At 34.9% G+C, this 16,379-nt stretch overlaps 1 protein-coding gene across 6 annotated transcripts in view; it reads left to right on the plus strand.

Moving 5' to 3' along the window:
- The window catches only part of MIPOL1 (mirror-image polydactyly 1), a 328,041-nt gene that overhangs the window by 9,573 nt on the left and 302,089 nt on the right, over window positions 1-16,379 (plus strand). The window contains exon 1 of one of the 6 annotated variants that reach the window (XM_046006983.1): window positions 5,811-5,891. The exons of the other annotated variants lie outside the window; for them this stretch is intronic. The gene's annotated coding sequence lies outside the window, so the exon portion shown is untranslated. Of the gene's footprint in view, window positions 1-5,810; window positions 5,892-16,379 lie in introns of those variants that run through there. 6 annotated transcript variants of the gene reach the window in all.

The following is a 16,379-nucleotide window of genomic DNA, read 5'->3' on the forward strand; positions in this document are numbered from 1 at the left end:
AAAACAGAAATCCTGAAAGTTTCCAGAGAAAACAAAAATAGAAAAATAGAAAAAAGAATTGAACTTATGAACATCAGTCTTGACAGAATTGTGGCTATTTAACAATGACGTATTGGAATAGAGCAAAGGTATTTTCAGGGGTGCCTGGGTGGCACAGTCAGTTAAGCATCATACTCTTGGTTTTGGCTCAGGTCGTGATCTCGGGGTCGTGAGATGGAGCCCCGCATGGGGCTCGGCACTCAGAGTGGAATCTGCTGGGTTTCTCTCTCTCTCTGCTCTTCCTGCTTATTATGCGTGTGTGCTCTCTCTCTCCCTCTCAAATAAATGAATCTTTAAAAGTAAGATATTTTCAAACCTGGAAAGCCTCAGAAGTTATGCTCAAGAAAAATGAAGAAGTGAAAGAAAGGTGTGGAATATAGGAAACAATAAATCTAACGGGGGAGCACAGTGAAATGATGTTCTCTAGGAGGCACAGCTGTAGAGCTGGCCTGGAGAGCATATGGTGCAGATTTAAGGAGAAGCCCCCTCAGGAAGGAGGTTTTCAGGAGAGAAAGCTGATTTCAGAGATACATATTGTGAGAGCCTGGGGTTTTCTCTGTTGGGAGGTTTTTTAAAACTATGAATTCAATTTCTTTAATAGAAACAGGACTTTTCTGAGTATCTACTCTCACTGCATTCGCTTTGGTAGATTGTGTCTTTCAAGGAGTTTGTCAGATTTATAGGTATGAAGTTGTTTGTCGTATTTATTCCCTTTTTATCTTTTTCTTGCCTTTGGGATTACTTTAATGTCCTTTTCTTCTTCCTGATACTGGCAATTTATGTCTTCTTTATTTTTATTTTGACTAGTCTGGCAAGAGGCTTACCAATTCCTTTGATTTTTTTTTTCCCCCCAGAGAACCAGCTTTGGGTTTCACTGGTTTGTTGTTATTGTTGTTTAGATTTATTTATTTGAGAGAGAGAGAGAGAGTGAGTATGAGGAGGGGGCGGAGGGAGAGGAAGAATCACAGGCAGACTCCACACTCAGCGTGGAGCCTGACACAGGGCTTGATCTCACAACACTGAGATCATGACCTGAACTAAAATCAAGATTTGGACGTTTAAGTGACTGTGCCACTCAGGCACCCTGGTTTCATTGATTTTCTATGTTGACTTTACATTTTCAATTTCATTGATTTTTGCTGTTTATGGTTTCTTTTATTCTGCTTAATTCAGATTTAATTTTTTCTTATTTTTATATTTTTTAAAGGTAGGAGCATAAGTATTAATAAGAGGGCTTCCTCCCTTTAAAAGTTTTTTTTTTATATATGCACTTGGTACTATAAATACCCCTCTAAGCACTAATCTAGCTACATCCCACTTGTTGTGTTTCTGTACAGTTCAGAATATTTAAAAATCTCCCTTATTTCCTCCTTTTTTGAACCATGGATTGTTGAGAAGTATTTGGGAATTTTTGAGATACCTTTCTGTTAACTGATTTCAAGTTTATTTCTGTTGTAGTAAAATAACATGATTTGTATGGTTTCAATTCTTACGTGTTAAAGGGTTTTTTGATTTTTTGTTTGTTTGTTTGTTTGTTTAATAGACCAGGATAGGATCTTTTTTTAAATGTGCCATGTGTACTTGAAAAGATTGTGTATTCTGCCATGTTGAGTGGGGTTTTCTATAAATGTCAATTAGGTGAAGTTTGTTGATAGTACTGAATCTTCTACATTGCTGAGTCTCTTAGTTCTTATTCTTTTTTTCTTTTTCTTTTTTTTTATTTATTTGACAGAGAGAGATCACAAGTAGGCAGAGAGGCAGGCAGAGAGAGTGAGAAGGAAGCAGGCTCCCTGCTGAGCAGAGAGCCAATTCGGGGCTCTATCCTAGGACCCTGAGATCATGACCTGAGCCGAAGGCAGCGGCTTAACCACTGAGCCACCCAGGTGCCCCCTGAGTTCTTATTCTGATTATTGAGAAAGGTGTAGTGAAATATCCAACTATAATTATGGATTTGTCTCTTGCTGCTTTCATCAGTTTTTATCTCAGGTATGTTGACACTGTTGTGAAGTGCTTACATATTTAGGATCGTTTAGGTCTTGTTAAATAAACCCCTAAATATACTTAGTCTTAGTAATATTTCTTGTTTTACTTTGTTTGAAGTTTCTTTTGATTAGGATATGCATTTTTTTCACTGTGTTCTATTATCCTAAAAAATAAACAGTTAGTAAAGGGTAATTTGTATAAGATATTTTCATTTTGTTTTGGCGGGGTTTAGAACAAGCTACCCCAAAATATGGCATTTTAGCATATTGAATATTTTAAGCTGAAGGATTTTGAGAAACAGCAGGTGCATCCCCCTTCTCCCCAGAAACGGGTCATAAGACCTTCATGTGAGAGGTGCCCTCCGTGTACCTGGAGGAAAAGAACATCCTTATCTCCAAAGATGGGGAGCTACCTACCAAGAGGAATCCAAGTGAACAGGCCTTGCTGAGTTTTCCTCATTGTATTATCCTTGGTATATACCTTTTTGTCCTTCCCATTTTTCCATGACTTTCTATTCTTCATCATATCTAGTATAAAAGTGCTCAGGCTAACTCTTTCTTCAGGTCTTCATTTCCTTGTGAAGGTTCCCATATCACATAAAACTTAACATTAAATGAATTTGTCTGCTTTTCTCCTATTACTTGTCAGTTTACTATTCAGATCCAGGCAGGAACCCTAAGAGGATGGAGGAAAAAGTTTTCCCTCCCCTACAGTGTCTATTTCATTATTTATTTTTATTTTAAATAGTGTTTTGATTTTAATGAGTAATTTCTTAGCAAGTATGATCTAGTATCATGTAATTTTGTGTTAAGATGCAAAGATACAAGTGGTCATCACATAATTAGAAAAATTTTTGCATTCTTACTCTACTTCTTGGAGGAATTTGAAAGGTAATTTTTTACAGATTCTATTTGCACTCAGCTGTTAAAGTGCTGTTTTGCATTAAGTCTGAACGATATACATATAACCCCCTAAAATTTAAACATTTAAATTTATTAATTTTAATGAAATATTTTCTGAATTACCACGTATCTCTTCTTTAAGCAGCATGTCTTGATACTAATTAGTACTCTAATACTTTTATTATCTTTTAAATTTAATGTAAATCGAAACCATTTCCTTAATTTATGTCAAACAGCTTATTATCAGCATGGGAGCTACAGATACTGTGTGATATAGCATATGATATCCCAAAGTAGAACATTTTATTCAGTGGCATGAGCTGGCACAGTGGGCAGGATTATTGTAATTCATTTGGGTAGGTGAACAGTAATTTAGAAAGTTCACATACAAAAACTCACTGTGAGTTTCTTTGTGATTCTTTACTGGTAAGAAACTCAGTTTAGTATTTCATTGGCTTATTTCTACTGTCTTTATTTCATGCAAGTGACTAATTTCCATCTTACTTTAAAGTAAAATCTATGTACACTCTTTAAAATACCTATATTTTTGTTAGTCGTTTTAGAATTAAAATCTCAAAATATTTGGTCACATGATTACTGACCAGTTGATTCTGAAGGCTCATGTTTGTTCTACAAGCAAATATACCTTAAGAATTAGAGAAATTAAATATTTTTTTCATTAAAGTTTTTTGGAATAGTTTTTCTTCTAAAATGTGTTCCTACTTCTAGGAATTACTTTATGAAAAGCAAAAAGTTGTTTTATTTGCCTATTACTGAATAAAAATTTAGACTAGTATTTAACACTGCCACATTTAATAATAAGATTTCAAAAAGCTGCTGCAAAGATGCTCCTTCTGGTGCTTTTTGTAACAAAAAATAATGATGTTGCCATCCAGTGGAATATTAAAATCAGTGGTTTTTGACGTGTTTTAAAGAAAAATGCCTGTGATATATTATTGTGAAAAAATTAAATATGTGTAGACATTGATTACACATATAAATATGTAAAGAATGACAAAGGGGAACATACTAGGATTTTACGAGTATTTTAGATTTTGGTGATGAATGTAATGGGGGATCTTTTTTTCCTTCTTTCTACTTTTTAGTGTATGTTAGACTGTTTTGCTAGAGATGAGGTCATTTGGGCAGAACCTAGAATTATCTCAGTGGGATTTTTTTTCTATTATCAGTGAATTTTTTACCAAATCAAGAATTCAGCATCATTTAGCATTAACATTGGATCAGCTCCAACTTCTGATGATTATGGATTAATTGTAATCTGTTTATACCAGAATATAGCGATTTTTATGCCTTTTGAAACCTTCCAAGTGAGTTGTCAAAAGATAACGTAATGTACTAATTACTTAACTTACGTACTTAAGGAATGTACTTACTTAAATGTAAATAATTAGTTAGAAAAATGTTTCCTGTTGGTTTTGAGAAGTTTTAAAGAATGACCAGTAACTTTAAGATCTTTTTGCTGTATCACCTTCCCTTCCCTGGCTTTTACCTGGACTTTATTTTTATTTTCTCCATATTGTCTTCCTTACAAATTTAGACTCTATTTCCAGTTTCTCTTCAGCATATAAGAAACTTTGTCCAAACGTTTGGACAGTTCATAAGGCTCGATTGATCCAGCTGCTTCACTTCAGGCCTTTACACCCTTATTTGCTTGCTGAGAGCATACCTGCTACTTATAGGGATTTTCATGACTTTTCGATATCATGTTGCTCCCTGTTGTTTCCCCTCTCCTCCTTCCTGCACAGATGCTGGATATCATTCAGGTCTCATAGTTGTTGGTATTGTATGTTGATATTTACCTAGTTTTGTGGTAGATATTTTGTTTATGGCTTCATTTTGCTCTCCTGGTTGCTCTTTTTTATGAAAATAGTTGGGGAGATTAAAAAACTGCTGATTCCACCACAGTCTTCCCAGAATCTTCCTGGCTTTTTTACAAAGTTAAATTTACTCAGTTTAAATGGTTGTCTTTTGAAGGTGTGTTCTGCTGAAATGTTCTTTATTTTATGATTATTGAAGGTGGTTCCTTCTGTTTTTTTAAGTCAATTATTCTTGATGATCAGGAACCTGCCCTAAAGTTTATCTTCACTCTCCCTAGAGGGATTATTTCTCATACTACCCAGGAGAGAGACCTAACCCAGATGAGCCATGTATTAGATGAAGGATTTAAACATTTTTAAAACAGAGCTCCCTTTCCCTCAGTCTCTTTCTGTAACTATTTCAAGACTGATTACTAGAATCAGAGTTGATAAATGCCAGCACCTGTATCCAGATACTCATTTTATGTGTTCTATGGATGTACAGATTATTTAAAAATAAAATCTTTTAAAAAAGAAAAAAATCATAAGAGAAAATACATTTATAGGACTGTACTATATTTATAAAAACATCTGCTTATCTTTAAACTTGTATTGTTCAGGGTCAGCTGTAGTTATTTTATTCAACCAGTACTCGGTCAGTGTCTACCATCTCTTGCCATATCTGGGGTTTGGCATTGGTGATGGAACTGACCTGAGACATACACAAGGTCTAAAAAAATGAAATGTGTGTGAATGTGTATGTGTGAAAGAGTGTGTGTGTGTGTGTGTGTGTGTGTGTGTGTGAATTTTCAGAAGGGGATGGGTGGGGTGAGCTTGGGGTTAGAATTTTAGGAACCACAGAATCACTGTTGACATTTATTACTGCACCAGGGAGCTTCTCTGGTCAGGATTAGAGGTGGGAGAGTGGAACTCCCTAAGTTGTATGTTAGGTTAAGAGAGGCTATGTTGCACTAATAACACCCTGTATCATGATTTAATACAACACAAGTTTATTTCTCACTCATACAGTGGTTGGCTTAGAGGTCAGCATCCCTTTTACCTTGTGATACCACCATCTTGTATTGGAGTTTTCAAGGTTGTTACAAGAGGGAAAGAGAGGGCTGGAGGATCTCACAGAATGCCTCTAAGGGTGAGTCCAGAAATCAGCTTATGTCACTTCTGCTTATATGGCTGTGGCTTTAACCCCATCACCTGACCCAGATGTTAAGAAGATTAGAAAATTCATTTTTCCTTCACATTTAGGAAAAGGAGCTGCTATGATTATAATCCAACAAGTCTAGGTTTTGGAGAGGAGGTAGAAGAGTAGGTGATGGTTACATCTTTTATGAACTGAATGTTTTTGTATCCCCTACCACTGCCTAAAATGTTGAAACCCTACCGATCAATATGATGGTATGGGAGGTGAGGCCTTTAGGAAGTAAAGGATACTTTACTTTAGGAAGTAAAGGATACTTTCCTTTAGGAAGTAAAGGATACTTTAGGAAGTAATGCAATAAATGTCATGAGGGCTCTGCTCTCATTGAATGGGGTAAGTGTCTTTATAAGAGTCATGAGGGAGTTTGCTTCTCCTATCTGTTCCTGCCATGCAAGAGTATAGTAAGAAGTTGGTAGTCTGCAACCCAGGAAAGGAAGTCTCTCCGGAACTCAACTTTGCTGATTCAAGCCCGATCTCAGACTTATAGCTTCCAGAACTGTGAGAAATAAATTTCTGTTGTTTGTGAGCCATTCAGTCTATGGTATTTTTGTTAAAGCTGCCCAAATGGTCTAAAATCTTACTCCTTTTCATTTCCTGATGGGACTTTTGCCCTGCCTTGACATTACCCGATGGCACTTGCAGCTTGTGTTATTGCTACTGATTTCTGTATTGGTGGGAGAGAAAAGACTTATCCTAATGCAACACAGGGAGAGTAAGAGCCATGCAAATTTCTCTGAAACATGGATGACATGAATTATTTTTTTATAATTTTTAAATTTTTAAATAAACATACAATGTATTATTAGCCCCAGGGGTACAGGTCTGTGAATCGCCAGGTTTACAGACTTCACAGCACTCACCATAACACATACCCTTCCCAATGTCTATGATCCCACCACCCTCTCCCTACCCCCCTCCCCTACATGAAATTTTTGATGGGTTCCCCAGGTCCCATATTCCCTTTCACTTTTCTGGTTTTTAACTGAGAAGGAAGCAGTTTCATTTCTTGTCCCAATAAATAGAATAACAGTCCATAGGGCCAGGGTAAGATGGTGACTTTTTTTCTTTTTTTAGAGTGTGAGAGGGAGAGAGAGAGTGCAAGAGTGCGTGAGCGCAATCATGGGAAGGGGCAGAGGGAAAAGCAGACTCCCTATTGAACAGGGAGCCTGGACTGGCATCATGACCTGAGCTGAAGGCAGACACTTAACCAACTGAGCCACCCAGGGATGTGGTGATAATTTTGATAAACCGGTAATTTCAAGTATTTGATAGTGACCAAGGATAGGAGAAAACTTTGTTTTAGATACCTGGGGGTTATAATTCCTGTTTAGCAAGTGGATTCCCTCCCAAACTGTTGATGGTATCCTCAGCTACTCTCCTCAGGTCAGGTTGAAGATTTCAAATAATAATTTAAAAACCATTTTATTAAAGTAAGAACACTGCATCAAATTTTAGCCTCTTGTGACATATAAAAGGAAGAAAAATATAAAAGAATTAGATTTGATAATTCTGATAATGTGATAACTTGATAATTTGATGAGCACCTTGACCAATAAAGAAGAGATACAAAGTTGAACATTTTGTTAAGGTTTTCAAAATAATCTGACAGTCTCATTTAAACTATTTACATTGGATTATTCATTTAAGACGTATATATTTCTCTGCTCAGTTCTGTGCTCAACAGGCATTAGAGATATGAATTACTGCAGTATTAAATCCTTAGACTTTATTAAAAGATTAATGTATGATAACTCTATTCATATGAATTAATGTTACAGAGTTGTAGACTAACACTAATTTTGAGTAAATTAACCACATAGAAAAATACACTTAAATTCTGTATTGAGTTTATGCAGACATAATTATAATAAGAGGAAATAATCTTTCAGTGTTACTACTGATTGTATCCCTCTTCATGTTGGTGCCTGATTTTAGTGAGCTTTTATTAAGTTAAAGTTGTATGTTTTGTATCATGATTTAAAAATGTTTGATTTGAAGTTTAGTTACATCAATGATTAAAATGTTTTTATATTGTTTTACAAATGTATTTAAAAATATTAAAGGGGAAATTGTCAGTTTCAAAGTCTGCAGTAACATTAATGAATTTCATCAAACTTTTTAAAAATATAAAAATTTTCCATTGTTATTTATCATTGGGGAAATGTCAATGAAGTATTTATAAACCCTGCTTGTGTTTTGTCTGTATCTCCCTAGCTGTTTATCATGACCATAGGAACTTTGAAGAGAGTTTTACATTGACATTTGCTTGCAGAATGGAGTGACTTTGTGTTTTTTATCCTCTTTAAATGAGCAATATGAATACTAAGTTTTTCTTTTGCAAAACCAACTGCTATTTTTTGTCATATGAAAAACGGTTACAAGATGTTGAAGAAATCCCAAATATTCAAAAATATCACTGTTCAAATAGAAAATGTTGGTTAGAATATTGATTACATAACATGTCATAATTACACAGTATGAGTGAAAAGCTGGCCTTTTTATAGGTCAGTTTTGTTTGATTTAATGTGAAATTTTTTAGGACCGAAAATGCTCTGGAAATGTTTGTCTATTTCTCCACTAGATGGGGCTGTACACTAGATATTGTTCTATAGCAAGCAAGGGCGTGTATCTGATGAGATAATTCTAAGGTTAAACTTAAGTAACCCATTTAAAAAAAACAAAAAACTTAAGTAACCCATATATTAAAACAGCTAAATAATTGATGTCTTTGTTGCATAAATAAAGGTAAAATATAATTTTATCCCTTACATATAAAAATGTTTTCCAGTCGTTCTGGGGAATGTATACACCTGATTTTTCTGATAAGAGTTGTTAAGTTTCTATTTGTCTATCCTTATACTTTGCTGGTACCCTAATGACCAAAAATAATAAAAACTTTCAGTATAGTTAAAATTACCTTAAATGACTTCCACTTGATGATTTTCCAGCATATCTAAGTTTCTGCATTTCTTTTGATGTAAACATATTGACTGATGCCTATGGTATGCTTAATGCTTAAGCTAGTACATCTCTTGCAGATGCTTTTACTCCTACTAGTTCAGTTGATTTATGTACTTAGCAAGAATCACTTGTGTTTGTCCCCAAACCTGTATATACAGGTTGTATCTGTGATCATAATTATATAATTTAAATGAAATCTGTGTAAGCTAATGAAAATATTTGTAGAAAACGTTCCTCCTGTGAAAACTTAAGGTGAATGATTTGCAAGAAAGGTGAATTGCTTAAAAAAAATACTACCAATGAGATAGTGATTTTTGATTTGAATGAGAAAGCTGTGAAAAAAAAAAACTAGCTTTTGCACATGTTTGTGGGGCCAAAATGCTTGGGATTCTGTAAGTTCTGTACAAAAGGTGCTGTCATTTAACGCTGTGGTTACAAATACACAAGTTTCACATTTTGAAAGTTACAATTGAGAAATAATTCCCCAAGCAGCTTTTACTTGAAAATGCCAAATGTCCTGAAAGTTATTTTTACTTAAGTGCTTAATGACTTTAAAATTCGCTTCTCTCTTAATGTTAGACTATCTTGCTATAGCTTTCTATGATTGTTTTAGCTGATTATTATCTAGAAGCCATCCAAATAAAAAAGTATTAATTAGAATACAGAATATATTTAGATAGAAGAAAATAAAACCAGTGGTTTATCAAAGACTCCAGATGCACAGTTTAGCAAATATTGTAGCTTATTCAGTCTTACTTTTGAGTTAATGTAATGATTTTTTCTTTCTGTTATTCCAGATTTTATGATTTCTTGAGTTGTTTTTTTAGCCAAAAGTTTGAAATTTGGTCCCTAGTTTGTCTGACCTCTTCATGTTGAGCTAGCAACAGATTGTCTTCCTCCACATATATAAAACTGGCGATTTTGGGTTCAGTAGTGATTTCCTCTCTAATAAAGAGTTTGTCCTCCTCTGCTATAATCCTATGAGAGAAATTTTATAACTAAAAAAAGGCAAAAGAATTTTTTTTTTCTACTTTTATAAAAAGAACAGGAAGGAATCAGAAAGTCTAGGTTTTAATCCTGGAATCTGGGACCTAGAACAATAAATACTTGCCAAATAAATGAATGAATGAGTAATTTTCTGCTTATTAGTTTTGAATATATAACCCGGTCAATTAATTTCTCTTAGACCCCTATCTATGAGATTTTATTAATTCAACACACATTTTTTTTTCTTTCAACACATATTTCTTGTGTGTTATAAGTGAGGCACAGCAGTGAGAACTATAAGTATCCTTTCATTCAGGTTGCCTAATTGGAAGGAACAGATAAGTAAATAATTAAAATATACTGTGACAAGTGTCCGATAGAAGCAGGCCTGGACAGAGACAAATGAATGCCCCTTTAAACCTGTAAATATGGGTCAAACTTTTATTTAGTGGAGATAGGAAGAAACATTTTATTTTTAAATTATTATGCAGAAACTGATTAAAAATTAATTTTCTCTCACTAGTTGAGGAAAACAGTTCTGAAAAAGTTTTGCAAAAATCTTTTTCAGTTTTTTGTAGCTTCTGTTTTCACTTCTCCAGTTTCATGGAAAGCACATTTATAAAATTCAAAGCTAGATAATAATGTAAGTTGCCAGAGAAGTGCCATGGATTATTTTCTGAATTTTAATTCAGTGCAGCTACATGTGTAGTAGATATTGTTGAGGAATGCTTTTAAATTTCCAGTTAAGAGCAACATACAGAAACCTTACTTAACTGAGATCATACTTCTAATTTATTCCAGTGGTGTTTTAATGACCCTCACAGATTGCTGTACTCTCCAGCTCTACTCCTGAATCCCAACTGGCTTCCTTACAGTCACCGTGAACAGAACTGACACTTTTATAATTTTGAGTTTTCCAGTCTGTGATCACAGTAAATATTTCCTTTTATTTAGGTCTTCTTTATATCTGTCAGTGAAGTTGTATTATTTTTCCCTAGGGGTTTTGCATTGTTGTATTTCTTATGCAAGGACCTCAAATTTAGGGTGAAAGAAGTGTGAATAGCCAAGATTCTTGATTTGTTCCAGTATCAAAGGAATGGATTTAAGTGTTTTACAGTTCTTACAGGATTTTTCTTATTTGTTGTCTGTTTTACCTGTTATCAGATTATTGTATTTTTAGAATGCAAAGACTTTTTTTTAAGAAATGCATGTTGAATTTTATCAGTTGCTTCATCTCTATAAATTTTTTTATTTTTTTGATGTTAAAGTAGTGAATATTCATTTCTTTTCAAATATTGAATAAACTTATAATGAGATAACACAATTTAGCCACAATACATTGCTATTTTTCTTACAGTGCTGGTTTCTGCCTGCTAATATTTTAGGATTTTTACATGTGTATTCATTAGTAAAATTTGCTTCTTGTGCTATTCTCACATAGGTTTTCTATCTTCCTAAAGATTTTGCTATCTTTTACTCTCTGGAGATGCTTAAGGTAACATTAGACTAATTCCAAATGAAACTGGAGTAATAATAATTTCTGGAATGTGCTACTTCCCAGGAATATTTTTTACTCCTGGTTAATTTCTTTGAAAATTACAGGCTTATTCAAGTTTTTTATGTGTACCAAATCAGTTTTGGTAAGCTGTATTTTTTCTGGGAATGTTTCTGTTACAGCTCCATTTGCAAATATATTACCATAAAGATGTTAGTAATATCCTCTTACTATTCTTCATATTGTTTGTATATTTTCTGTTTTCTTCAGTTTTCTCAGCTTGTCAGTTTTTCAGTCTTTTTAAAGAACCAACTTTTGGCTTTGTTAATTCTTTCAGTGATGTATTTACTTGCCTATTTAATTAATTTCTCTTAATTTTTTTCTCTTCTAGTCTTTTTGGTCTTATTTTGCTTTAGATCTGATTTCATATGATGGGTGCTTAGCTCATTAATTTTCAGTTTCCTTTTCTAATATATATATGGAAGGATATAAATTTGCCTCTAAGTAGTAATTTAGCTGCATTACATGAGTTTTGCTTTGTGGAATTTTTTATTGTTGAATTCAAAATATTTTCTAATTGTCATTAAGATTTTTTTCATTAACTTTGTGGGGCACCTGAGTGGCTTGGTTGGTTAAGCATCTGACTCTTGATTTCAGCTTAGGTCTTGATCTCTGGGTCATGAGATCAAGCCCCATGTCAGGCTCCATGCTTATTTTCTGTTCCTATTCTCCACCCTCTCTAAAAATTAAAAAAAAATTAAAAAAGATTGTTTTGTTTTTATTGACTTAAGTTATTAATTTCTAAGCAATGGGAACTTTTAACTTCTGAATATATGGGAATTTTAATTTCTGAATGATGATTTTCTTTTTGTTATCAATTTCTAACTTTACATTGTCATTAGAAAAGATGTTCCATCAAGTTTTAATTCTTCGAAATTTGATTCTACTTGCTTTGTATCCCAGAATATGGGCAATATTATAATATTGCATGTACTTAAAAAGAATGTGTATTCTGGATGTTTGGTAGAATATTAGTTTATGTTCAGATTTGTTTGATCAAGTTTGTTAATGGCATTCTATAAATCATCTGTATTCTTACCGAGTTTTTTTTTGTTTTGTTCCATCATTGTGGGTTATCCAGTTTCTCCTCATGGTTTTGTTGGTTTCTATTATACCTATATAAAGTCTATTTATTAGGCTTGTATACATTTAAAACTTTTGTATTTTCCTTGTGAATTAAAACTCTTACCATTATAATGTGACCCTTTTTCTGCCTTAAAATCTGTTTTGCCTCATGTTAATTTAACTTAATGGTTCTTGCTTAATATTTGCATGGTATACATTTTTATACCCTTTTTTGTTCAACTTTTCTGATTATTTTTAAAGATTTTATTTTATTTTAGAGACAGAGAGAGAGAGAGAGAGGGAGTGCACATGCGGACATACACACATATGTGTGAGTGGGGAGAGAGGCAGACTGAGAGTGGGAGAAAGAGAGTCTTAAGCTGACTTCCTTGCTGAACGTGGACCCTGACACTAGGCTTGATCCCATGACCCTGAGATCAAGACCTGAGCTGAAACCAAGAATTGGAGACTTCACTGATGAAGCCACCCAGCGACCCCCGTTTTTTTCACTTTAGATGAGTCCGTTGTAAACATGTAGATGAATTTTTAAAAATCTAGTCTGACAATTCCTTTTATTTATTATTATTATTTTTTAAACAGTTTATTTTTTTTTAAGATTTTTTATTTATTTGACAGACAGAGATCACAAGTAGGCAGAGAGGCAGGCAGAGAGAGAGGAGGAAACAGGCTCCTTGTGGAGCAGAGAGCCCGACGTGGGGCTCGATCCCAGGACCCTGGGATCATGACCTGAGCCAAAGGCAGAGGCTTTAACCCACTGAGCCACCCAGGTGCCCTATTTATTATTTTTTAAAATTTTATTTATTTATTTGACAGAGATCACAAGTAGGCAGAGATGCAGGCGGTGGGTGGGGGGAAAGCTGGCTCCCTGCTGAGCAGAGACTCGATTCCAGGACCCTGAGATCTTACCTGAGCCAAAGGCAGAGATTTAACCCACTGAGCCACCCAGGCGCCTGACAATTTCTTCTGAATTACGTAGATTGACTTCTTTTTCATTTGGTGTATGTCTCTATGAATATTTTACGTTGTGGTAAAGTATACATAATATTTTATTGTTCACCATTTTTTAAGTATGCAATTTTGTGGCATTTACTACATTAACATTGGGGAACCTGGGTGGCTCAGTCGTTAGACATCAGCCTTTGGCTCAGGTCATGATCCCAGGGTCCCAGGATCAAGCCCAAAATCAAGTCCTGCGTTGGGCTCCCTGCTCTGTGGGAAGCCTGCTTCTCTCTCTCCCACTCCCCTGCTTGTGTTCCTTCTCTCACTGTGTCTCTCTCTGTTAAATAAATGAATAAAATCTTCAAAAAAAAAAAACAAAAACAAAAAGCAAAACAGAACTACATTCACATTGTTGTACACCATGACCATGATCCATCTCTACAATTTTTTTATTTATCCCAAACAGAAACTTTGTACCCATTAAACAATAACGTCTTATTCTTCCTTCCCTCAGTCCTGGGTAGTAACTGTTCTACTTTTTTTCTTTATGAATTTGACTATTCTTTTTTTTTTTAAAGATTTTATTTATTTGACAGAGAGAGAGAGAGATCACAAGCAGACAGAGAGACAGGCAGAGAGAGAGTGGGGGGGAAGCAGGCTCCCCACCAAGCAGAGAACCTGATGCGGGGCTTGATCCCAGGACCCTGAGACCATGACCTGAGGCGAAGGCAGAAGCTTAACCCACTGAGCCACCCAGGTGCCCTGAATTTGACTATTCTGACTTTCTTTATGAATTTGACTTTCTTATGCATTTGGCCTCACCTAAGTGGAATCATAGAATATTCTTCTTTTGTTTCTGGCTTAATTTCACTTAGCATAATATTTTTAAGGTTCATCCATGTTGTAGCATCTATCAAAATTTCATGCATTTTTAAAACTGAATAATATTCCCTTGTATCTTCTTCCTGCATTTTTTTACCCCTCCATCTCTTGATGGACAGTAGAATTGTTCCCATCTTGTCGCTATTGTGAATAATGCTGCTATGAACTTGTTGTACAGTCCCATGAATTTTAACACAAGTAAAGATTCATGTTATTACCTCCATATCAGAATACAGAGCAGTTTTCTATCACCTCAAAAAAACCCTGGTGCTGTTTTTTTTAGTTGTATGTTCCCTCTACTTAGTCTCCTTGGCAAGCTCTGATCTCTTGTCCATCGCTGTAGTCATGTCATTCCAAGAAGGTTATATAAATGGAATCATACATGTGCAGTTTTTTGAAACTGGCAGCTTCCAATCAGCTTAATATCTTTAAGATTCATCCAAGTTGTTGGATCAAGTTTGTTCTTTTTTATTGGTAAGTAGTGTGCCATTCACTGTATGTATGTATATAACATTCATGGGTTGAAGGCTAATACAGTTGTTTTGAGTTTTGGGCTGGAGATTTTTGTGTGGACATGAATTTTCATGTTAAGGGTAAATATGCAGCAGTGAGATTGCTGAGTCAGATGATGAGTGTTCAACTTTGTAAGAAATTGCCAGGCTGTTTTCCAGAGTGACAGCTGTTATGCATGTCTTCTAACAAATGTGTGAGAATTCTAGTTGTTCCTCATTAGCACTTGATACTGTCAGTATGTTTTTTTAAGATTTTATTTATTGGGGCACCTGGGTGGCTCAGTGGGTTAATAAGCCTCTGCCTTTGGCTCGAGTCATGATCTCAGGGTCCTGGGATCAAGCCCCGCATCAGGCTTTCTGCTCAGCAGGGAGCCTGCTTCCCTCCCTCTCTCTGCCTGCCTCTCTGCCTACTTGTGATCTCTCTCTCTGTGTCAAATAAATAAATAAAATCTTTTTAAAAAATTTATTTTTTATTTTTAAAAAAAGATTTTATTTATTTATTGACATAGAGACAAAGCGAGAGAGGGACTAATAAGCAGGGGGGGTGGGGAGGGAGGAGCAGGCTCCCTGCTGAGAGCCTTATGTGAGCAGGGTGTGGGGGGGCTCGATTCCAGGACCCTGGGATCATGACCTGAGCCAAAGGCAGCCACTTAACAACTGAGCCACTCAGGCGCCCTGACATTGTCAGCATTTTTTAATTTAGTCTTTCAAATGTGTATAGTAGTTATCACAGTTTTAATTAGTATTTCACTAATTAGTCATTATGTTGAACTATTTGCATATGCTTATTTGCCATCCCTATATTCTCATTAGACTGGTGTCTATTCAAGTCCATTTTATTGTTGAATTTTGATGGTTCTGGATATATTCTGGATACAAGTCCTTTGTCAGATACGTAATTTCCACAAATTTTTTCCCAGTTTGTAACTTGTCTTATAATAAATTTGGGAGTCCTTTGACAGAGCAGAAGTTGTAAATTTTGTTAAGATCCATGTTATCATTTTTTCATTTATGGATCATGCCTTTGGTGCCATTTCTAAAGGCTAGTAGTTTTTTGAGCTTTCTGGATCTATGGGTTTTAGTTTTTATTTGCTTTGGGTACTGTTTCTTTGCATGTTTAAAAATTCTATTTTATTCTTTTATTATTTATTTATATATTTATTTATTATCTGTATTTTAAGTAGGCTCCACACCCAGCATGCGACTTGAACTCATGACCCTGAGATCAAGAGTCACATGCTCTACTGACTGAGCCAGCCAGGTGCCCCGTTTTATTCTTTTATAGGTTACCATCCTTATTTTTTCTTCAGAGACAGTTAACTTGTATAAACATAAATTATAAACCTTGGCTTTCCAACATCACATTAGCTGCTATCTGCTTCATTTTTAATCTTTCACCCTCTGCTTTTTTGATAGCCGCATTCTCTGGTATGCCTGTGTAGTTTGATGGTCAGCCAAGGATTTGGGTAGCACTTATAATCAGATTTGGGGGCTTACGGT

This window comes from Meles meles, chromosome 6, assembly GCF_922984935.1.
Source record: "Meles meles chromosome 6, mMelMel3.1 paternal haplotype, whole genome shotgun sequence".
NCBI classification, from domain to species: Eukaryota; Metazoa; Chordata; class Mammalia; order Carnivora; family Mustelidae; genus Meles; species Meles meles.